The sequence below is a fragment of the Podarcis pityusensis genome (assembly GCF_964106645.2).
Source record: "Podarcis pityusensis genome assembly, chromosome: 5".
In the NCBI taxonomy this organism is placed as follows: Eukaryota; Metazoa; Chordata; class Lepidosauria; order Squamata; family Lacertidae; genus Podarcis; species Podarcis pityusensis.
This window is the reverse complement of record NC_138032.1, coordinates 27116074-27139788: the sequence shown is the minus strand read 5'-3', so window position 1 is coordinate 27139788 and position 23715 is coordinate 27116074. Positions and strand designations below refer to the sequence as shown.

General features: G+C 42.5%; 1 long non-coding RNA gene across 8 annotated transcripts in view; it reads left to right on the top strand.

The window, feature by feature from the left end:
- Positions 1–23089, top strand: part of LOC308478508 — a 72166-nt gene extending 49077 nt beyond the window's left edge. For 3 of the 8 annotated variants that reach the window (XR_013987087.1, XR_013987088.1, XR_013987089.1), the window contains one exon: positions 1986–2230. This is a non-coding gene — a long non-coding RNA (uncharacterized lncRNA). Of the gene's footprint in view, positions 1–1985; positions 2231–3299; positions 3395–3502; positions 4357–22629 lie in introns of those variants that run through there. The other 5 variants (XR_013987082.1, XR_013987083.1, XR_013987084.1 and 2 more) reach the window with 5 other exon arrangements.
- Positions 23090–23715: the final 626 nt, after the last annotated feature.

Genomic DNA, 23715 nt, shown 5'->3' with positions numbered 1-23715 from the left:
AACTACCAGCCAGGTGAGGGAAAGGGCTTTTGTTCTCTGGCACAGAGCCGCTTCCTTTGTTACCTTAATGGCCCATACTTAGGGAGCCATTAACTCAGAAATTGGTCTGCCTTATCCAACAATTGAATTCTTGCTGAATCCAGGAATTAACTGCTCCCCACCAACAAAAGACCCCCACCTTGCAACAATATTATACCCTGAATGAAGACTTCATCACACTGTGTGGAAGCTGGATCATTTTCACCTCGCGTGCAGCCACTGACAGGAAGAAAGATTCAGAGAAGGAGCTAGGAGGATTATAGAACCTGTAGAAAGCAAGGCAAGGCATTTGAGGCAATAACCAGAGTGTGTTCAGCAAGAAGGAAACAACATGAGTGGGACTGAAGCACAGAAATGCTTTTTCCAATCAGACCTAGACAAAAAGTGAAATTCTCCTGGTCTTCTGGCAGTTCCCTGGCTGCGAGAAGCCAAGTTACAGGGAACCAAGCAGAGGGCCTTCTCAGTAGTGGCATCCGCCCTGTGGAACCCCCTCCCACCATATGTCAAAGAGAAAAATAACTACCAAACTTTTCGAAGACATCTAAAGGCAGCCCTGTTTAGGGAAGCTTTTAATGTTTAATAGGTTATTGTATTTTAGTGGTTTGTTAGAAGCCGCCCAGAGTGGCTGGGGGGACCCAGCCAGATGGGCGTGGTATAAATTATTATTACTATTATTATTATTATTATTATTATTATTATTATTATCATGCTGCAGGAGAGGGAGTTGTGTGAATAAACTGAGATCTTTTGATTCAACCATGCATTTTATGTTTTATTATTTTAATTACTATTTTTATTTTTATTTAAAAAAAGAACCCATCCAAATGACTGCATTGGTTAAAATGTTTCACAGGTCCAGTGTAGATAACATTCCTGATTTCCTAACCATGTGAATGCTATCCCATATTTGCAATTAGAGTCTGAAGCAGGTTTGCAGAGTCTGGTTAAAGCTAACCAGGGTTGGTGCAGATTTAAAACTCCACAATTAGCTCTGAAAAGGGAAGGAAGGGGATGCCTTTGTGAGAGAGGAGCAGCAACAGGAGGAACCCACAGTGTGCCTCTAATCTCCCGAACATGATTTAAAACATTACAACTTCATTGGGTGTAAACACTACTGGTCCTGAGCCTCCTGGTGTAGGAAAGGCTAACATTCCAGCTAAAGAAAATCCCAAGCTTTTAATGGGTAGATGCCAAACTTGTTATTCATCATGAACAATGACCCCAAACATATGAAAGGATTAGCTGCCGGTCCCCCACTACACTGTCTTCATTTTCTAAGCAAATATCTAAGAGAAAAGTGAAGAACGCATCTTTTGTCTCCTGCCGGGCAATGCGAAAAACATCCTCGACTAATCTGTTACTGAAATACATTCCACAGTCAAGAGAGCTGTATTAAGGAAAGATGTTGGATCCAGAGACACGGGCTGTTATCAGCAGAAGAGGAAGTTGAGTCTAAATCACCTTGCATAAGAAGGGATAAGGTAGTCAGCACAGCAATGCACGATAAAAAATTCTGGGCTGAGTTCGCCTTTGTTGTGTAATCTACAATATGTGCTGGGGATTTACATCAGGAAGAAACGGAGCCCTAGTCCGAGTTTCACAAAGGGACTTTATTGTAGCCAGGGAGCTCAAATGACAATGTAGAGGATCTCTGGGGACCGTCTAGAGCAGTAAAAGCTGCTGCTGGCTCCCTCTAAGGCTATGATACTCTCACTTTTGGAACGCCTCTGGTGTTTATAGTCCTGAAAGGTGAAAAGATGTCTGTTCTAGTGTGCGCAAACGGTGGTGGTGGGAATGATAAACGGTATCTTCGTCAGGTATAGGAACCATGATTCAAACGGGAATAAGTGAATTGCTTGGCATTTTTAAAACTCACCGCTCCAAACTGCCCACCTGCACAAGTCAAACTAGTCAACCAGCTTGTATTTCTGTCCTTTGCATTACAGAATAAAGTAATATCAGGCTGCAGGAAGTGATCTGTCTCGGCAGACAGTTGCACCATTCACAACTAGCTCCTTCACACATGGGGTCACAACGCAAGGAACTGGCTTTCGTGTCTCCGTGGATGTGTGTGAAAGTACATTCCCCCTACCAATTGAATTAATAGCACTTGTGAGTATGATGCTACCAGCAGTGTTTATGGGCCTTAATTTTTTTTTTAAAAAAATGGCGGAACTTTTAAGCTCATTGGCTTGCATCATTTGGCTTCCTTCTTCCACTGCCATCTCAGTGTCTTCTTCCATGTTGCCTCATGGACTTTTCTAAAGCTGTTTCCCACATATGCATTCCCCATTAGGGAGCCAGAATAATGGGTAAGTGCTGGAATGATCAGATACAATAAGACCACAGGAAGCCAACTCCTGGAAAATTGGCAAAAACTGGGTCGATGCAGGGAGAGGTTTGCTGTAAACTTGTCAGGTGTCTCAGCTGCTTTGGCACATTTATACTCTTAGCCACCATGCTAGAAACCACCAGATGCCAATGGTGGCTTTATCACATTATATGGTCATTAGGATCCATGCTGAACACAACCTCCGCTGTCCTGAATGGCCAGCTGAAAAGCATTATAATAGAATGAGAGCCCATTATCAGTTCCACTGTGGTACTTGCACTGGCTGTGAATTATTGGAACTGCATATGGAGGAAACAGTGTTCATGACATGTAATGTGCAACCTTTGGTTGGTTGGTTGTTGTTGTTTAGTCGTGTCTGACTCTTCGTGACCCCATGGACCAGAGCACGCCAGGCACTCCTGTCTTCCATTGCCTCCCACAGCTTGGTCAAACTCATGCTGATAGCTTCAAGAACACTATCCAACCATCTCGTCCTCTGTTGTCCCCTTCTCCTTGTGCCCTCCATCTTTCCCAACATCAGGGTCTTTTCCAGGGAGTCTTCTCTTCTCATGAGGTGGCTGAAGTATTGGAGCCTCAGCTTCAGAATCTGTCCTTCCAGTGAGCACTCAGGGCTGATTTCCTTAAGAATGGATACATTTGATCTTCTTGCAGTCCATGGGACTCTCAAGAGTCTCCTCCAGCACCATAATTCAAAAGCATCCATTCTTCAGTGATCAGCCTTCTTTATGGTCCAGCTCTCACTTCCATACATCACTACTGGGAAAACCATAGCTTTTACTATACGGACCTTTGTTGGCAAGGTGATGTCTCTGCTTTTTAAGATGCAAATGGCTGGAAAATGCTGCTGAAGTCTTCAGTTTGCATAGACTTTTGCTAATGTCAATGGTCAACACACAATTGCTTCTAGTGTCTTGCAGAGAGCATACAAACATGAAGGATGTGCCATGCATGCACTGGAGGCAAAGGGGAATAGGGGGCAGTGCCAAATAAGCAAAAGAAGAGGCATAGCTTCAATATGGTACTGAAAGATTAATCTCAATCAAGTAAGAATCATCGTAAGAACATAGGAAAATGCCTTATATACCAACTCAGACTGTTGTGTTCATGTAGCTCAGAATGAAGCAAGATTTCATGCAGGAGTCCTTCCCAGTCGTACCTGGAGATGCCAGAAACATCTCGCATGCAGGTTGTTTGACCAGAGATGATGGTGGAACAAAAGAAAAAAGAGTGTATACATTATAGTGACTGTCTAAAATTTTGTCATGTGGTCATTCACATATCATCCTCAGATTCCAACCTAGGTGAATTTTGTGAATGCCAGAAAATATAATGAAATAGCGAATTTTTTGGATGTACACCAGTGAAGGCCGACAGTTGGATATAGGGGACCATCAACATTTACTGATATGTCCTGGAGATTTTGGATAACCACAGAATTTTATCACGGACTGCCAGTATTCAAATGTTGAAGCCAACATTCACAGCATAGTCATTGTAATTGATATATGTCATACGTCATGATGGCACTGTCAATCTGCTCTCAGAAAAAACTAGTCATCCCCAGCTAGAGAGTTCTCTCAGGGAAATGTGCTTCAGCTTGTTATTGTGAAACTCCCAGAGCCCAACATTTACTATGCCATTCGTTTTTCTTCCAAACAAGGAAGGCTAAAAGCAACATTTCTTATATGGCATTTGTAATTGGGTTCAGCTGAGGACAGACATGTTTAGCCTGCATTCGGATTCCTCAGCACAGTAGGCTGAGCTGGGTGAGCTGGAACTCTCTGCAGGGTTGAAGCAAACCTGTAATCCAAACTCCGCCAGGTTCCTATACACTCTTTTCCTCCCACCACAACTTCAGAGGGTGGTCAGCTCATTGATATCACGCCCTCCATATGAACTAGCAAGGCTCTCCTCAGAACCTTACTCCTTTTAAATGAAAATAAAACACATGCTGACTATCATCAGAGAGTTATTCATCTCCTCTGGAAATTTTTATTCATAATGTCTACTTAGTGAAATCTGTATACATCCCTCCAGAAAGAATAATTGTAGCAATACATTTAGGTATTGGCCCATAGGTATATCCCAGTGAACTCTCCAGGTTGCTGTAAAAACCCATGGTAACAGCATAGATTTAAGCTGCTAATTCAGAATAAGGCAGCCATTCCAGGGAGGGTGAACCATTGACAATATTTATTATTATTATTATTATTATTATTATTATTATTATTATTCTGCTCTTCAGGGCAGTTCACAACATAAAAATACTAAATCAGAACACAAAATACATAATATAATGAAAACAAAAACAAACCAATAATCCCCCTTACATATTTAAAAATCCATAGATTGTCCAATCAGCCAAAGGCCTAGTTATAGAGAAATGTTTTCATGTATTTAGGTTAGTGTATATAACAAAGGAACATCCAGGACAAAGCTTCTTTTGTCCCCCGCAGTGAAGAAGGGGGTTCAGCTTGGGGGTGTTTGTGACTCCCAAAGCACCAGATGGACATGTGCCTATATTTATGGCCTACATTAGGGGTGTGAAGCCTATGGCTTCCAGATATTGTTGGATTCCACTCCTGTCAGCCTGAGTCAGCATGGCCAATGGGCAGAACTGATACAATTTGTACTCCAACACCACCTTGACCTAAATAGAGGTTATCTTTAGAATTGGTCTCCTAAGTTGTGTAGGTTTCAATAAAGATGGTTTGGAACATAATGGGTTGATGATATGGCGCCACCTCCACAATTTATGCTGCTTTTTTATTTTTTATTTTTTTAATGATATTTATTGGAATTTCAAAAGATACAAAGAATACAAAACAAAAAATAGAAAATACAAAAGCTTACACAAAAAAGAAATACAAAAATAAAAATAAAAATATGAAAAAGTAGAAGATACAGAAGAAAAATAATAATAAAGAAGAAAAAACAAAACAATTTCATTATTTTCAGATCCTTAACTGTCATTACCTTCTTTCTTAGACCTCCTCCTCCTCCCTTTCTTTGTATTCTAGTTGTTAATTATCCCAGCAAATCCTTTCTAATCCTTTCTAATCCTATCTTTCTATAATAAAATAAACCTTAAAATTTAAAATTTAAGTCTTAACTTTACCAGCTTCTTGTGTTCATAATGTTCTTTCATAATTCTTTATACATCTTTACTAAAGCCAGGTAATTTCTCCAACATTTTTTCTATCATTCATTTTTCTATCATTCTATCATTCATCAACTTTATAAAACATTCTATTAGTTAAAAAAAAGAAAAAAGAGAAAAAAGCATATAAACAAGTCCAATCTTTATCCAACGTCCCTTCCTCCTGGTTCCGGGATTTGTCAGTCCTTATTCCTCAATCTAACCCGGTGACCTTATGTCCGAGGCCCTCAGGTCACTTCCATGGCCCTTCCGCGGCTTTTCTTCATATTTGTGGCTGTAGTCACTTGCTCGTAGTAACTCCAACTTAATAGTGTTTTTGGCCCTTCTCATCAAGTCAGACCCTTTTCCATATTCATCGCTGCATTCCATGTAGTATTTAAGAGCATGCTTCAATCTTTACTCACGAATAAGTTGCTTTTCATCCGAATCCGAATTTTGACAGGAAAAGGGATCAGCGCTCACCGGCAGCAGCAGCGCGGCTTCGCTCCACAGACTGTGAAACAGCTCTCAGCGCCGCAACCCCCCTCCACGCTCCGGAGCCCCTTACGGGGTTCCTTTCGCGTTTGGAGGGTCGCTCAAGGCGCCCGCCGAGCCTCAAGACCCCAAGCTCTTGCTGCCTGGGGTTTTCCGAAGTGGGTCTCCGCTTCGCCGTAGCGGACGACCCGTTGTCTGCGGAGCCTCCTCTCCCGTTCAGAAGAGGACCGCCATTGCCGTTCGCGCCGCCCCCGGAAGTTCAACTTATTCGTGAGTAAAGACTGAATCACTTGAAATTAGAGACTTTAAACGAAAAATCTTAATTGGCTTGAACTTGGCTGAAAGCGGAGAGACGTGGAAACAGGAAGTCCGTCTTCCGCAGCCATTGAATTTGAAAAAAGCAACTAGCTGGAGGAGTGGAGGCTGAAAGAAAGAGATTTTAAACTTTACAGATCTAAGCATCTACTGAACTTGCAACTTAAAGTAAAGACTTTAAGATAAAGATTTGGAATTATTACTTGCACTTGACTTGCCTCCTTTTATTGGATTACAAATTAGAAGGTGAAACCCAGAGTCCGGAGCTGCCTGAGCATTGAGAGATTGAGCTGTCAGTACTGCAGATTTGGATACTGTATATTGGAACTTGCAACAATCTGAGGGTATTGAGACCTTTTAAATTTGAAACATTCTTTTTGGAGACAAATAAGCACTGTCTGTAACAAAGTGACCATTTATAAACTCTGCTAAACATTTGTATCTGAAGGTTCTCGGATATTAAATTAGACTCTGAAAGACATTTTAAGCTCCCTCTAGAGGATTGGATTAAAACAGTGACTTTACATGTACATTTACTTTCGATTCCCTTGTTGTTTGCTTGCTCTGGGCCTTTCTATTCCCATGGGAATAACTCAGTGTGACCTTGACTGATAGATAACGTTGGAATGAGTGGCACAAGAAAAAGAGGGAGAGTTAGACAAACAACTTTAACAACTCTAACCTCAGCCTCGCAGACACGTAGATCATCTGTACCTACTTTGCCCTCAGAAGTAGAAGTTGAAGAAGTTGCCTTGTCACAGGCAAAAGAGGGAGAGGGTGAAGCAGAGCAGTTACAATTGGAAGATATGGCCTCAGGAGCATCTGTTTCTGTTCTAGACAAAATCTTTGAAAAATTGGAAGCTTTGGACAAGAAAGTAGATGTGCAATCAGCAAAGATTGACAAAAATACAGAATGTCTAAATAAATTAACCATACAAGTGGTACAGAATACACAAGCAATTGGACAGTTAACGGAGGCCTCAGCAGAAAATCGGAAATTGGCTGAGGATACCAGACAAAAATTGGAAAATTTAGAGCAAGAGGTAAGACCACTCACTAAACAAGTTGGGGAACATCAGATTTATCTTTCAATGATAGAACTGCGAAATCGTGAGAATAATTTGAGGATTAGATCATTACAAGAGGCAGAAGAAGGAAATCTAACTGAGTTTTTGACCAAAGAATTATCCAAGTTCTGGAATTTGGAAGAAAAGGACTTTAAAATTGTGTCAGCTTTCAGACTTGGAAGATTCATAAAGAAGGAGAGGCCCAGAGACTGTTTGATAACGTTGAGATCAAAGGAGGAAAGGGATAAGATTTTGGGCCTACATTACGGAAAGTCACTGGAGGTTTTGGATAGAAGAATTGAAATTTATAAAGATATTCCAAGACAACTGCTGGATCTTAGAGCCGCCTATTCTGAACTTGCTAAACTACTAAGGAGCAACGCAATTCCATTCAGGTGGGAATTCCCCCAAGGAATATCTTTTACCTTTAGAGGGAGAAAGGTTAAAGTTAGAACATTGGAAGAGAGAGACAAATTTTTGGCTACATACGGAGAGGACCTTCAAAAAGGAATTGAATTACCCTCTGGGCCTGGGGCAACGCCAGCATCAACACCAGCACCTGGGGAACCTGAAGATTCAGAGAAGATACCACCCCTGGAGAAATAACCAGATTGATCCAGGATGTCTCTGCAATTGCTGAGTTGGAATATTAATGGTTGTAACATTCCGGAAAAAAGGAAGAAAATATTTCATATATTAAAAAAAGAACAATTGGACATTATCTGTTTACAAGAAACACATGTGACGAGGCTCCACAGAAAAGTGTTAATAAATAAAAGATTGGGCCAGGAATTTGTATCGTCGGATAAAGTTAAGAAGAGAGGCGTGGTGATATATGCAAAAGAGAGCCTGTCACCTAAATTCTTATTTAAAGATGAACATGGAAGAATTTTGGCTATTGAGATACAATATCAAGGAGAGAAACTGTTGATATTAGGAATCTATGCACCTAATGAAGGGAAATCGGAATTTCACAAGAAGCTGCAGGAGACAATGCTGGACTATCTGGACTACAACAACATCATAATGATGGGAGATATGAATGGGGTCGTATCAACTAACATGGACAAGTCACAAAGTCAAAATGTTACAAAAGACGGCAGACTACCTAAAACCTTTTTTGAAATGACTGACAATATGGATTTGATTGACATCTGGAGGACAAAGAACCCACTAGGAAGAGAGGGAACATTCTTTTCTGAAGCCCAACTGACCTGGACAAGAATCGACCAAATATGGATTTCTAGAGGCCTGGCACCTAAGGTCAGAAAAGTGGAAATCTGCCCAAAGACCTGTTCCGACCATAATGCAGTAAAGATGGATATGACACTACTACCAACTGGATCCTTTAGATGGAAGATGAATGACAATTTGTTCAGAGATCAGGAAATTACCAAGAAGGCCCAAAAAGTTTTGAAGGATTATTTTGAGATAAATATGAATACTACGGTGGAAAAAAGAATCGTCTGGGACGCAAGCAAAGCTGTAATGAGGGGATTCTTGATACAACAGAATGCAGTAAAGAAAAGAACACAAAATGAGAAAAAAGATAAGATCTTGGATAAAATAAAAGAATTAGAGAAGAAATTAAGAGTGAATCCGAAGTCACAGCCAACTCTGAGAGAAATTAAACTTTATCAAACACAATATTCTGAATTGATAAATCAGGAAATTGAATGGAAGGTTAAATTAATGAAACAAAAAACGTTTGAGTCGGCGAATAAATGTGGAAAACTGCTAGCTTGGCAGTTGAAGAGAAGACAAAGATTAAATACGGTTACAAACTTAGAGGTTGATGGAAAAAACATTCAGAATCCAGTGGACATTAGAAAGTGTTTCCAGAGATATTTCAAAAAACTATACACCCAAGGGCCGCAAGACGAAGTTGAGATTAAACAATTTTTGGCAAAAAATGGACTATCTAAATTGTCACAAGAAAATAGGACAATCCTGAATTCTAAAATAACACGACAGGAGATTGAACAAGCCATTCAGAACATGCAACTCGGCAAATCTCCAGGGCCAGATGGGCTGACCTCCAAGTACTATAAGACATTAAAAGATTATTTGATACAACCTTTGATGGAGGTCAGCAATGAAATTATGGAGGGGAAGAGGGCACCGGAGTCGTGGAAGGAAGCGTTCATCACATTAATACCAAAGTCGGAAGCTGAAAAGACACAACTTAAGAACTACCGTCCCATCTTCCTTTTAAATGTGGATTACAAAATATTTGCAGACATTTTGGCAAGTAGATTTAAAAAAGTTTTAAATGAAGTAATTCATAAGGACCAGGCCGGCTTTCTCCCAGGTAGACATCTGTTTGCTAATACAAGGAACATTATTGACATCTTGGAACTTTTGCAAACAGATATAAATACAAAAGCAGTTTTAATTTTTATAGACGCGGAGAAGGCCTTTGACAATATCTCCTGGAAATTTATGATGGGAAATTTAAAAGAGATGGGAGTGGGACGGGGTTTTGAGAATGGGATTGAGGCGATATATTCAGAACAGAAAGCTAAATTGATAGTTAATAATGTGGTTACAGAAGAGTTCAAAATTGAAAAAGGGACACGACAAGGTTGCCCTATCTCCCCTTTGTTATTTATTTCGGTTCTGGAAGTGCTATTGAATATGATTAGAGGGGATCGGTTGGTGGAAGGAATTCAGGTCGGACAGAAACAATACAAATTAAAAGCTTTTGCAGATGACCTGGTTTTGACCCTGCAGAAGCCAGAGCCTAGCACGAAAAGAGTATTACAACTGATTAATGACTTTGGTCGGGTGGCTGGGTTTAAATTAAATAAACAGAAAACTAAGGTCTTGGGAAAAAATTTGACTGATACAGAGTCAGAAAGGTTTCAGAATGAGACGGAACTTAATGTGGTTAAGAAAGTAAAATACCTAGGGGTAAACATAACAGCAAAAAATCTAAGTCTATTTAAGGACAACTATGAAAAATGCTGGTCAGAAATTAAGAGAGACTTAGATAGTTGGTCAAAATTGAAACTTTCTTTGTTAGGCCGAATTGCTGCTATCAAGATGAATGTATTGCCAAGGATGTTGTTTTTATTTCAAACACTTCAGGTTTTGGACAAAAAGGAGTGCTTTCAGAAGTGGCAGAGAGATATTTCTAAGTTTGTCTGGCAGGGCAAAAAGCCCAGAATTAAGTTTAAGATACTAACTGACGCAAAACAAAGAGGGGGCTTAGCCCTGCCAGACCTAAAGTTGTATTATGAAGCCGCAGCGTTCTGCTGGCTAAAAGACTGGCTACTTCTTGAAGACACTGATGTGTTAGATCTGGAAGGGTTTAACAATACTTTTGGATGGCATGCATATTTATGGTATGACAAGGTTAAAGCAAATAAGGCCTTTAAGAACCATATTGTCAGAAAATCACTGTTTAATGTCTGGACAAAATATAAAGACTTGCTGGAAAATAAAACACCAAGGTGGCTTTCACCTCTGGAAGCTAAGGCCCGAAAAAGACCCAATATGGAGGCTAAATGGCCAAAATATTGGGAAATACTAGAAAAGGATGGAGACAATTGGAAATTGCAGAGTTTGGAGAAAATGAAAGACAAAGTGCGAGATTGGTTACATTACGCTCAGATTAAAGAAGTTTTTAAAAATGATAAGAAACTAGGGTTCCAGGTGGAGAAATCGAAACTAGAAACAGAATTGTTAGAACCAAAGATTAAGGTACTTTCAAGGATGTATAACTTGCTGTTGAAATGGAATACACAAGATGAAACGGTTAAATCGGCTATGATAAGGTGGGCACAGGACATTGGGTATAATATCATGTTTGAGGACTGGGAAAGGTTGTGGAGTAATGGATTGAAATTTACTGCATGTAACGCCCTGAAAGAAAATGTAATGAAAATGATTTATAGATGGTATATGACCCCAGTCAAACTTGCAAAAATTTACCACCTGTCTGATAATAAGTGTTGGAAATGTAAAGAGTGTGAGGGAACGTTCTTCCACCTCTGGTGGACTTGCCCTAAAGTGAAGGCGTTCTGGGAAATGATTTATAATGAATTGAAAAAGGTATTTAAATATACCTTCACTAAGAAACCAGAGGCTTTCCTTTTGGGTATTGTCGGCCAAGGGGTGGCAAAGAAGGACCAGACATTTTTTATGTATGCAACAACAGCAGCAAGGATACTTCTCGCAAAACACTGGAAAACTCAAGATCTACCCACACTGGAAGAATGGCAGATGCAACTGATAGACTACATGGAACTGGCTGAAATGACCGGCAGAATTCGTGACCTGGGAGAAGAGAGGATTGAGGAGGATTGGAAGAAATTTAAGAATTATTTACAAAAACATTGTAATTTGAGTGAATGCTAAATAAGATGCTAGACCAAAATAACTGAGCACCACTAAATTTAGAAGTTTTTAAGAAAATAAGTAAGACTGTGAAAATTTAACTCCTTACGAGAACTATAAGATTATGAAATATAGAAGGGATATAAGAATCTAAATAAGATGATAAATTGCTGACAAAATGTTATAACGATGAAAGTGGGAGCGGGAGATGTGAGGAAGTCCAAAGAAAATGTGAAACTATGTTAAGACAAATGTTATATTGTTTATTATGTTTATTTCTATTGTAAAACCCAATAAATTGCTTTAAAAAAAAAAAAAGAGCATGCTTCAAGGGCCCTCCGAAATTGTGGGCCCCCACAATTCCAAACATGTCGCAGCCTGTTACTGTATTTAAAAAGTCCAGATATCCCGACATAGGGGGGTCAATCCAGCCCCCCATTTCCAAACCACAGCGAACTTTCCCTTCCCAGATCTGGTTTTTTCCAAGTTCCTTTGTCAAATCCGAAGGATCAAACTCCTGTTGAGACTGTTCTGTCAAGCCACACTTCTGATTTAATGCCACAAACCCCTGTTCTGTCAAAACACACTCCTGGTTTGAGTCCTGGATAGACTCCACATATATTCCCACAGTCTGATCAAAACCTTCCACTGCCTGTCTAAGATTCCCAGTCGAGTTGGCCATCTGGTTCACCTTATCATATATTTCTTCCAGTAGAATATTTGTTTTATTAAGCAGGCACACCACAACTTCTGAAAACATTGTTGCGCTTTCCCACGTTATTTGTAGCAACTGTCAAGTCCTTGGCATTAGTTACAGTTTCAAAGGCTCCCCCTAGGGAGAAGACTTATATTTGTTTTTGCTACATTTCCAAGATACTTGAAATACTTTATCCATATATATTCCTTTAAAATGCGAAAGGGAACAATAAAGTCACAAAGATTCACTTCTTTTAGCTATCTGTCACACACAGTTATCTTGATAAATTCACGTCAGTCCTGACTTCCCCGCTCCAGGATCAGGACGAAAATAACTTCCTTTTACTGCTTCAAGTAGTCCAAAAAAAAAAAATATTCCCAATTTAAAATGTTGGAATCCACTCTTTTAAAAGCAATTTTCAAAGCTCTAGTGTAAATTGCCTTTGCTTTGTTCTATTTACAAAAGAACGGAAGGGTGACTTCCTGTTTAGCCCTTCCCGCTCCGTACCAAATTCAGTAGATTTTTTCTTTTCTTTTTTATAGTCCAATTCTGCCCTTTTCCCAAATCTTCATTTACTGTCCCAATTTGTTCAAATTCTAAGTACTCACGGGTATTTGTTTTAAAGTCCGAATTGTCCAGGAAGAAAGGCAGCGCTCTCCGGCAACAGCTACGCGGCTTCACTCCACAAAAGAAGCAGACGACTCGCAGCACAGCGCCACTTCCCCGCTCTGTTCCGGAGCCCGTTGCCGGGTTCCTTTGCAGATGGGGGGGTGCAAACAGTGCCCGCCGAGTCCCAGGGTCACAGGCTTCACCCGCCTGTGGTTTAAAGGGTCCCTGCTGCGCCGAAGCGGTGTTAGACCCGATTTCTGTGGAGCAGTTTCCCTCCGAGTTAGAGGGATTCCGCCATTGCCGTTGGCGCCACCTCCGGAAGTCTGCTTTTTGTTTTTTTTATAGCCTCAAATTCTCATGGTTTCTGGACGCACTCCTGCATATCATGGATACCCATACTTATTAGCTCCTTGGTCTCAGGCTGTCCAGATTTTGCTGATTTGTTCAATCACTCTGAACGAGATCACATTTTCACTGTACAACCATGCCTGAGGTACCAGCTACCACAAGCAGGCTGGGTATGGGTCAACAAAGTGCAACTGGTTTCAGGGTTATTAAATCAGAAGACATAATGTCCAACTAACATCCTTACCAATTTGTTGCATTTTCACCTTTTTGCATCAAGGACATATTGCAGCATGCAAAAAAATCACCAGCATGGAGCTCTAAGAGAGAGGGAATAGGGCTGTGCATCAAACCCAATGACCAAGTTTTCTGAAATAAGACCTCTTAAACTCTCTTGATTTTCTACTACATAAAATACATATTGCTGCTCACTGCACTGTGTACAGGGAGCATATGCATGACCCTGAAAGTATGCAGCCTTCTTCAGAGTCTCTTTAGTTACATTCTCTTTCCACCTCCCATTCTTCCTTTGAAGAAGTGAAACTAACTAATAGCAAAACCATGTAATCTGCCAAACCTTTCCACCAGGGTACAAGATTCGGTCTAGCAAGCATTACATTTCCAATTCCCAATTTGCGTTGGAAAGCAAAGCCTAACAGACACCCTTCACTTTCATCCCCACACCGGCTCTCCAGCATGAATAATGCGGTTTTCTAGTTTTTGTAACTGTTTGTGCAATAGATTCCCTTCCTGTTTAGACAAGAGTCTGAAAGCATGGATGTCAAAGCATCATTTCTAAATAGAGAGGAATTGGTGCTGAAGCCTCTTAGAGAGAAGTCTTGCCTCTGGTCACAGAGGATGTCCTGCTAATCCATGATCAGGCTGCTGCTGGCAGTAACTACTGGTGAGAGAAGGGGCTCCACCAACACGTTCCGAACTACTCGCTTCTCTGCTGTTATTTCGTGTGTTCCGGAACTGACATTGAAAATGAAGCCCCTTAAATGAACAAAGAAATGGAAGCAAGGATTGGCACACAGCTTCTTGCCCCTGCTGCCCCCAGGTATAGTTTGTGCTTTTCCTGTGATAGTTGTCCTTTCATTTTGTTTGAGGTTTTTCTTTCTTTTTTCTTTGTGATGGCCTGGGAACCAGCTGAGCCGGGGCTGAAGGGTCCTCACCCGTGCTGGATCCTCAGGTGCAGGAATCAGCTGAGTCTGCTCTGGCTCCTGACGTGATGGAGGACCCATTGCCTGCAGGTGCTCCACTCTCAGCCCCGTCAGAGGAAGCTGAGGTTGCCTCTGGGTCCAGTAACCCTCCAGCCTCTCCTGAGCTGCAGAGGCTCAGGGCAGAGAGGCGGAGGGAACTAAGTTCCCGCAGGAGGAGTGCTCGCCTCCAGGCCAGGAGAGGCGAGTCACCAGAGGATCGGGGCTGCCCTATGCCTCGGGGCAGATAAAAGCTGGACAGCCCCAGTCCCAAGTTGTGGGAGCAACATTGTTGGTTGCTAGTACCTGTCTGAACCCTGTCCTGCTTTCTTGCCTGAGCTCCTGACCTGCCTTGGCTCCCTTCTTGCATGCCTGTCCCTGACTTCACCCAACTCCCTGCCCTGCACCCAGCTTCATCTACTACGGACTGCCTCCACGTTGCACCTTTGACCACGGATTGGACTTGGACCTTGCCTCTCGAGTAACCCACAGGACCAGCACATTCTTTTAGTGTGATAAATTATATGGCTGTTTCCCAAAGAGCTCAAGGCAGGGTATGTAATCCTCTGTGTTTATCCTCAAGAACCCTGTTGGTAGCTTTAGTTGAGAGCCTAAGGTCACCATGTACATAAACACAATCTTGCTGCTGGATAGGACAAAGGTCTATCCAGTACAGCAGGGCTGGGCAACCTGTAGCCCTTGACCTATGCTCACATGCCTTACATTTAAAGCACATTCAATGCATATGACTTAGACCCCAAGGATCCTGGGAATGGTGCATGCTCTACACAAAGCCATTGACTGGCTGGCATGCACACAGTGTCACTGGCACTGGAGCAGAAGTCAACCACCAGGAACTTGCTCTTGGCTTCCTGGTCTGACACACACAGGCCTGAGGGGAGAGACAGAGAGAGACCTCTTGCACCTTCCCTCTTTTGGAGAACCAGAAGGAAGAGCAGGAGTCAGAAGAATGCTTGGCTCCACACCCAGAAGCTCTCAGCTGGAAAAGTCTCCAACTGACATAGCACTGCTGGGAATGGGGATGAGGATGGTCAGCGTGTGAGAAGGAAGAGCTGCTGTTATTTCCAGACCCTTCTGGAGAAACAACCCTGCGAAACTGCCCTCTTGGAGCTTTTAGCCAATGAGTGAAGGGACAGCTATGATTGGCATTTGGGGTGGGAAGGGGTGAACTGAAAACCCTCAAGAGAATAAACATGGCAGGACATGGTTGTTGTGTGCAGAAGGGACTTCCTGGTTAGTTACCCAGCTTGCAGACCAAATGTCGCTGCTGCAGTAGGGAAAGAGCAACTATAACATAGTGAATTGAGCAGAATGGAAGGTGAGAGGCAGGTGTGGATGCATGCCAAATTTTGGCCTTGCACAGGGCGCTGCTGAAATTTGAAAGACCAAAGTTTGTTCCTGCACAGCTTTCCTGTTGTAGGCTGTGGAATGGCTGGTGCCTGCCTTAGCCAATCTTCCCGCTCCACAGCCAACTATAGGTCCTAGCTGCACACCCACCTTTCACACCCAGTGTCTGCATTAAAGGCAATCAAGCACACAATGGTGCTTGGTGCTGGGACTAGTAGGACAGAAGGGGGTCAGAGCCAACAACAGGCAGGGTTCACTAATTCCAGTTTTGTCCTCCTCCTCCTCCCTACTGAGTCCCACAAGGGCAAGACTGAGACTAAGGAGGAGGAAGGAGACAGCCATGGCTGTCCTCTAGACTAGTTGCAAAGTAGGAAGGGAGGCAGGCATGGCTGGCTGAGAGCTGGCTGGGGTTGTTGAGGAGATGCCTCAGTTGCCCTAATGGATCCGCCTGCACTGCAAATACAAAAGATGAGAAAAAGAAGACATGAAAGGAAAACCAGGAGAAAAGCAAGGCTATAAATTAACACGTCCCTTCGCTTTGTGCAATTTCTTGCAAAACTACACAAGCACTCAAAAAACCTGCTAGCGTATGGAACATGAAATGTTTCTTTAGTGTCCAAAATTTCAAACCTTTTTCAGTGCTCAAGCTGACATTTTGAGAGACCTCAAGAGTCAGAAAGAGAAATAGAGGTTATCTGCTAAACACAGAGGTCAACATCTTCTGCAGCAGCAGCTTTGCTTACTTTTATTAAAGGTGGTTTTATAATAGCTCCCCCCACACCAGTACCTATTTGACAGGAACCTTTGAGACACCTCATGATAGACTCACAATAAAGCTAATTAAAATCTTTTACAAGATAAGAGCTCTGGGTTAAATCACCAGTTTGCAGAGAATGCGCTAACAATAGACTCTCAGAAATATGTTTCTTATACCAGGGTCCATGTGGGTGGAAAGAGCAGGAACTAGGAGTGCAGGATGTGTCTTTGTTCTCTTCTCAACCATCAGTCAGGAAAGCCTTACATCCACTTACCCAAATTCACTTTATACCAGGAACCTTCACTACAAACTTTCTAACTTTTGAAAGGAAAAAAAGTATTGGAAAAACTATATAGGACATTAGCAGGTTCCTATTTCTACTGGTCATGTTGTGTGGATGCCTGATGATCGTCTTCCAAAGCAACTACTCTATTCCGAACTTAAAAATGGAAAGCGTAATGCTGGTGGTCAACAAAAGAGGTTTAAAGACTGTCTCAAGGCAAATCTAAAAAAATGTAGTATAAACACAGACAACTGGGAAACACTGGCTTGCGAACGCCCCAGTTGGAGAACAGCCTTTACCAAAGGTGTCATGGGCTTTGAAGACACTCAAACTCAAAACGCAAGGGAGAAACGTGCTAAGAGGAAGGCACGCTTGGCAAATCCACACCATGATCAACTCCCGCCTGGAAACCAATGTCCCCACTGTGGAAGGACGTTTAGGTCCAGAACTGGCCTCCATAGTCACTTACGGACTCATTGTTAATACCCTGTTTATGGAAGACAATCTTATTCAGCTACGAGTGATCACCAAAGAAAAAGAAGATTTCTACTCAGTCTGGCATTAAGAATTTGACATTTTTGGGTGTTTGCTGATGCCAACAGACCTGCATGGATCCCATTGCTGACTTCCAGAGTCTCCTGGCCCTGCTCCTCTTCTTTGCTGTCACTACCTGCTCACCTGCCCTGTCCAAGCATGGAAGCAGTGACAAGAGAAAAGAGAGATGGAGCCATAATATCTAAGTGCCTTGCACTGTCCTGCTGGCCATTGGCATGGAATGAATGCTGCTTCTTTTGGGGAACTGTAAGGAGAATGGAAGGGAATGAGAATTTAGGCGGCAGTCTTCTGAATACTTACTTGGGGGAATAATGAATACTTCTGAATACTTATTTGGGGGAGTAAGGTAAAGGTAAAGAGCCCCTGGATGGTTAAGTCCAGTCAGAGGCAACTATGGGGTTGCGGTGCTCATCTCACTTTCAGGCCAAGGGATCTGGCATTTGTCCACAGACAGCTTTCTGGGTCATGTGGCCAGTATGACTAAACCACAAAAGAACCTTCCCACCACAGTGGTACCTATTTATCTACTTGCACTGGTATGCTTTCAAACTGCTAGGTTTGCAGGAGCTGGGACAGAGCAACGGGAGCTCACCCCGTCACAGGGATTCAAACCGCCAACCTTCTGATCGGCAAGCTCAAGAGACTCAGTGGTTTAGACCACAGCGCCACCCACATCACTTTTAACTCAGTGGTGTTTACAACCAAGTACGGACACATGGAGTCAGGCTTCAAAGGTAATCCACTGCCTCCCTTACCCTGACAATGTTGCTGATGCTGGGACCCTGAATTAAGGTTCGCTGTTTGTGACAAGTGGCAGGCACTCATGTGGTTTGGGCCCATTTGAGTCACCCAGGATTATTTAACTAGTGTTTTCAGCCTGAAATTTTACCAAATAAAATGGGGATGACAATATTTATATAGCACACCCAGGGCATTTTCACATAAGCATAATGAAAGTATATTAAAACCCATGTTCAATCCATCTTAGGAGTGGAAGTGGAGTGGAAGTGATAAAGCACCCTAATGGGAATCAACAATGGAGCCTCTCTATATAAGGGAGCAGGGATGCTTTCAGGCAAAAGATGATGAAAGAAGAACAAATAAAAATATCTGGAGGGAGCCAGCTTGTCACTGACAGGCTCATTACAACAAAAGCACATATTGCAGACTTACACGGGAATCTCCAGACACATCTTAGTTGGAACGGCTTTCTGACTTCCTTTAGGATCATTCTCTCCTTTGGCATCCAAATTAATTCTCTCCCCTCCATCATCTTTCTTTATTCTTCTGCTTGCTTCTCCCCCCTCCTTGCCTTGTGTGTTGAGTTCTAGTCTGCTCTGTATTCTGGGACATGGGGCTAGTTTAGTATGTGCTCCAGTCAAATATAAGAAATCTCATTATTTCTTATATAGGAGAGCATTATTATCATCTTTAACTCACTGGTGTATTGCTTGTCTAAGGCATGTGTAATGCCTAGCAATAATACCTCCTCATGTGGACAGAATACATTATTTTAATACATTTTTAGAGATGACACTGTCTCTCTTTTTTAAAACTCTAATTGAAGGAAGTAACAGTAGTGTTTTATTTATACCCATCAGATTTCCCTGTTGGGTACGTAGAGCTAAGCTGTTAAAAGTAAAAGCATTTTAGAACAATTGCCAAGCCAGACCAACATACCCAGGGCAAAACCAGAGATCTATTCACTGATCTCCTAGATGCTAACAGCCCCCTACTGATTTGAATGATAGCAGAAGAGTAGAGTAAGTTTTTTTTTTACCCCTTCTTCATGCTATTTCCACAAGAAAACATGGGTGGGTGTGGCGATCACACAGGGCCCCTGGACGTTTCACGGTCTATTGACCCTGTGCCACCACTGCGGTTGCTTTCTTTGCTGCCACCACCCCGCTTCTCACGGGGACACACGGAGTCCAGACAGTTGTTAACATAAACAAATAATCAAGTATATTTTTAAGTGCAGGAATAAGCGTATGGTTTCGGTTTATTTTTCTCTTGTCAGTTTCTTAAATCTTAGTTCCTACAACTTCAAACTGAATTATTCCCAACTATCTATCTAACTCCCTAACAATTTCTCTCACTCTCTCACAACACAACTCAACCAGCCCACTGCGTATTCCACCCTCTTCCTTCTCCAACACCCAAGCCTCAACTCCCAACTGACAAACCTCAACTCCCAACTCCCAAATCTCAACCTTCAACCCCCAGACCTCAACTGTCTTTTCAAAACCTCCCACTCTATCTTTTACTCCCCCCTTGCATTCTCACTGGCCAATCACCTCACACCCATTTTAACCCTTTCCTTGACACATCCTAGGGGCAAACGCCACAGTGGGGATCTCTTTCTAAAGAAGATGGCAAAACCTGTAAGCCAAATTCACATGGACTCATCTAACATTGAGTTTTCTTCAGGAAAAGAAAACAAAACTTGGTAACTGAACCATTTGAGAGTGGAATGAAGCAAAGCAAACTTCCAGATTCTGCTATAATGTTGTTTTTTTCTGGTAAATTTGTTGACAGGCAGTTCACAGTTGACTAGCCGGGATTCACGTCTGCCAGGATTACATTGCTGATGATAGGATTGCCTGGGTTACGTTATGTTATTCATTTATTAAAACACTCTGAAGTGGTTCATTGCAAGAAGTTCAAGAGAGCTGTTTTCCATCCACTCACAGGAAATGAGGAGGGGGCGGTGAGCAGCGGGGTAGAGAGACTCTCATGCAGAAAGCTGCCTTATAATAGATCCGACTATTAAAATATAAAATAAAATCCATGCACAAACAATGCAATTGAGAAATAAACATAAAAAATAAAAACAGAACAGAAATACAACATTGCAGAGCATATATATCTCATATGGGAATCTCCCAACTTCACGATGCATGTTTGCAACGTGTTTTACAAGGGTGTCCATTGATCCTTATAACACAGTATTCACTGCACCCTGATGGGCAGTGACTTTCCAAGGTTTCAGATTAGGGAGCATTCGTAGCTCAGCTCTACCTGAAAGTGCAGAGGATTGAACCTAGCACCTTTTGTATACAAAGCATGTGTCCTGTTACAGAATTATGATGGTGCTGATGGATTTTAGTTCTTCAAGCCTAAATAAAGCATCCTGAATAATTTGTGGTTGTTTAGTCATTTAGTCCTGTCCGACTTTTTGTGACCCCATGGACCAGAGCAGGCCAGGCACTCCTGCCTTCCACTGCCTCCTGCAGCTTGGTCAAACTCATGTTCGTAGCTTCGAGAACACTGTCCTAAATAATTAAATATTGCTTATTACTTGCCTTTTCCTTGTCTCTGCTGCTTAGCTATGCTGCTTCCCAGACTACTGTCAACGTTTTGGCCAGTTGGCTGATTGCAAGTCTTTAACTGTACTGCTTTTGTTCTCTCCAGAGTGATCCTGTGGATAAATTTATTTTTGTAGGATTTCTAATAATCATCTTTGCCTTCTTTGACACACAGGACAAAGCAGCCATCAATCTGGCCTTCTCTTCTACTGATTCATTTTATTCAGTGTGAACCGTATCCAACAATTTTCTCTGTTGCACCTGGTTTCTGAAATTTTCATTATATTTATATACTGTTAAGTCCCAGGCAAGTCTAATTTGCCCATCATTTCTATTCTATTGCTCTTCAAATTGCTCTTCTATTGCTCGTTCATATGTATTTTTTTTTAACCTTTCAAACAACCAAAGAGTTTTGATTGGCTCTGTACTTTCGGTATGCCTGTTGCCTATTTCTGTGCTAACCACGCTTTATGGTTATAGAACATTTAAAACGGGTGGGGAAATTTGTTTCTCTCTAGATGTTCTTGGGATCCATCTCCCATCATCTCTCACCATTGGCCATGTTGGCTGGGGATAATGGGAGCTGAACAACATCGGGAGGGCCTTCTCTCGATTCAGAACTTAAATCTATAAGGATGAATTGTTCTGATTGAGATGGCCACTTGTGTCATGGGCAGGATTCCTGCATTGCAGGAGGTTGGACTAGATATAGGACCCTTCCAACTCTACAGTTCTGTGATTCTATTTGTCAGCTTTCCTCTAGAAATAAGTTTAAAAGCTGCTCTACAGTTTGTCTTCTTCAAACTGTCTGTTTCTGATGGGCACGGCCAGCTGCCATCAACGTATATGTCTCTCTCCCTGCAATCCTTCCCTGTTTAGGATGCAATATTGTAGTAGGAAGGGAGAGTGCCCTTGTGCAGGATTATCACAGGCATCTGATTGGTCACTGTGAGAACAGTTTGATGGAGTAGATGGGCCTTTGGCCTGATCCAGCAGGGCTCGTCTTATGTTCTTATGCCTTCCACTGAGGTCTCAGAAGGCTCACTCCTTATTAACACCAGTTGACAAGCCCTTGACAATCAGAGCTGACAGCACAAGGCTCAAAAGGACAAACTGCCTGATCTGTTTTTAAGGCATCTCCCCTTGTTTCTCTTTACTCAGATTGTTCCTGTGGGCTTCTAAACCCTTCCTCTAGATACCTCTTCCTGAGCCCTGCACCGAGAGCATTATAAAAATCCAGAGTTTGCTTTTACAGCATAACCCCCTTGCAAGGGATGCAGGATCCCTTGAGGTCCAATGTCAGAGGAAACAAAGGTAAAGGTGAAGGTAAAGGGACCCCTGACTGTTAGGTCCAGTCGCGGATGACTCTGGGGTTGCGGTGCTCATCTCGCTTTATTGGCTGAGGGAGCCGGCGTACAGCTTTCAGGTCATGTGGCCAGCATGACTAAGCCGCTTCTGGCGAACCAGAGCAGCGCACGGAAACATCGTTTACCTTCCCGCCAGAGCGGTACCTATGTATCTACTTGCACTTTGACGTGCTTTCGAACTGCTAGGTTGGCAGGAGCAGGGACCGAACAACGGGAGTTCACCCCGTTGCAGGGATTCGAACTGCCGACCTTCTGATCGGCCCTAGGCTCTGTGGTTTAACCCACCGCGCCACCTGTTTCCCTCAGAGGAAACAAAGGCGACATCAAATCAGGTGAAAAGAAAAGCAAGGCAAGCTGATAAGCTTGATCTTTATTATGTTCTGTTGTAACAGGGTGTCCCTCCAACCCAAAAGGAAAAGAGTGAGCCTGCCTGGACACAAGAATGTAACAACATTTAAAACCTCAGAAAGTATCTGCCCAAAGACCACTCCAAAACATACCATAAGCATCACCAAAATGTAAGCAAAGGAGGTTGCCCAGCAAAACTGGAGTACATGACTGCAATTATGATGCTTTGTGTGAATTGCTTGTCTGGACCTGCCATTCATTGCCAGACATTTTTTGACCATGCCTTTAGGAATTACAGTATAATTAACCTTTCTCCTGCTTCGCTAAGACCCATTCTTCTTGCTCTTGCTCATATCATCCCTCTTTGATGAGTGGAAAACCTCTGTTTGACAGGTCTCCTCTGTTGTTGAACAGTCCCCACTTCAATATTTCAGTTTACACACAGCCCGCAGAAGAGCTTCTGTGTTCTCTGCCTACGTGATGTGGGGGTGGCTGCGGGGTCACACACTGCTGTCCTGTCCATCTCTCGGTTTTCTGTAGTGGTTGACATAAATTTAATTCATAAAAGAGGGCTTTCAATTCATAAAATATGGACCGAGAGCCATATATTGATTGTTTTCAGGAGATAGGTAAAGGGACCCCTGACCATTAGGTCCAGTCGTGGCCAACTCTGGGGTTGCGGTGCTCATCTCGCTTTATTGGCTGAGGGAGCCGGTGTACAGCTTCTGGGTCATGTGGCCAGCATGACTAAGCCGCATCTAGCGAACCAGAGCAGCGCACGGAAACGCCGTTTACCTATTTATCTACTTGCACTTGACATGCTTACGAACTGCTAGGTTGGCAGGAGCAGGGACTGAGCAACGGGAGCTCACCCCATTGCAGGGATTCGAACTGCCGACCTTCTGATCGGCAAGTCCTAGGCTCTGCGTCACCCGCGTCCCTTTTCAGGAGATACACACCTTCAATTTATAGCACCTGCCACTAGGGCTCCCTCTATTGGCCAGTCTGTTTGTCAGCTAGCATTTTGATGGCTGGCAATAGGGATGGTGGTGAGTCAATTTAAAGGGCCGCTTTGGAAGTAACAGTGCGTGTTTTGTGAATTCGCGTATGGATTTATATTTCTGTGTTTG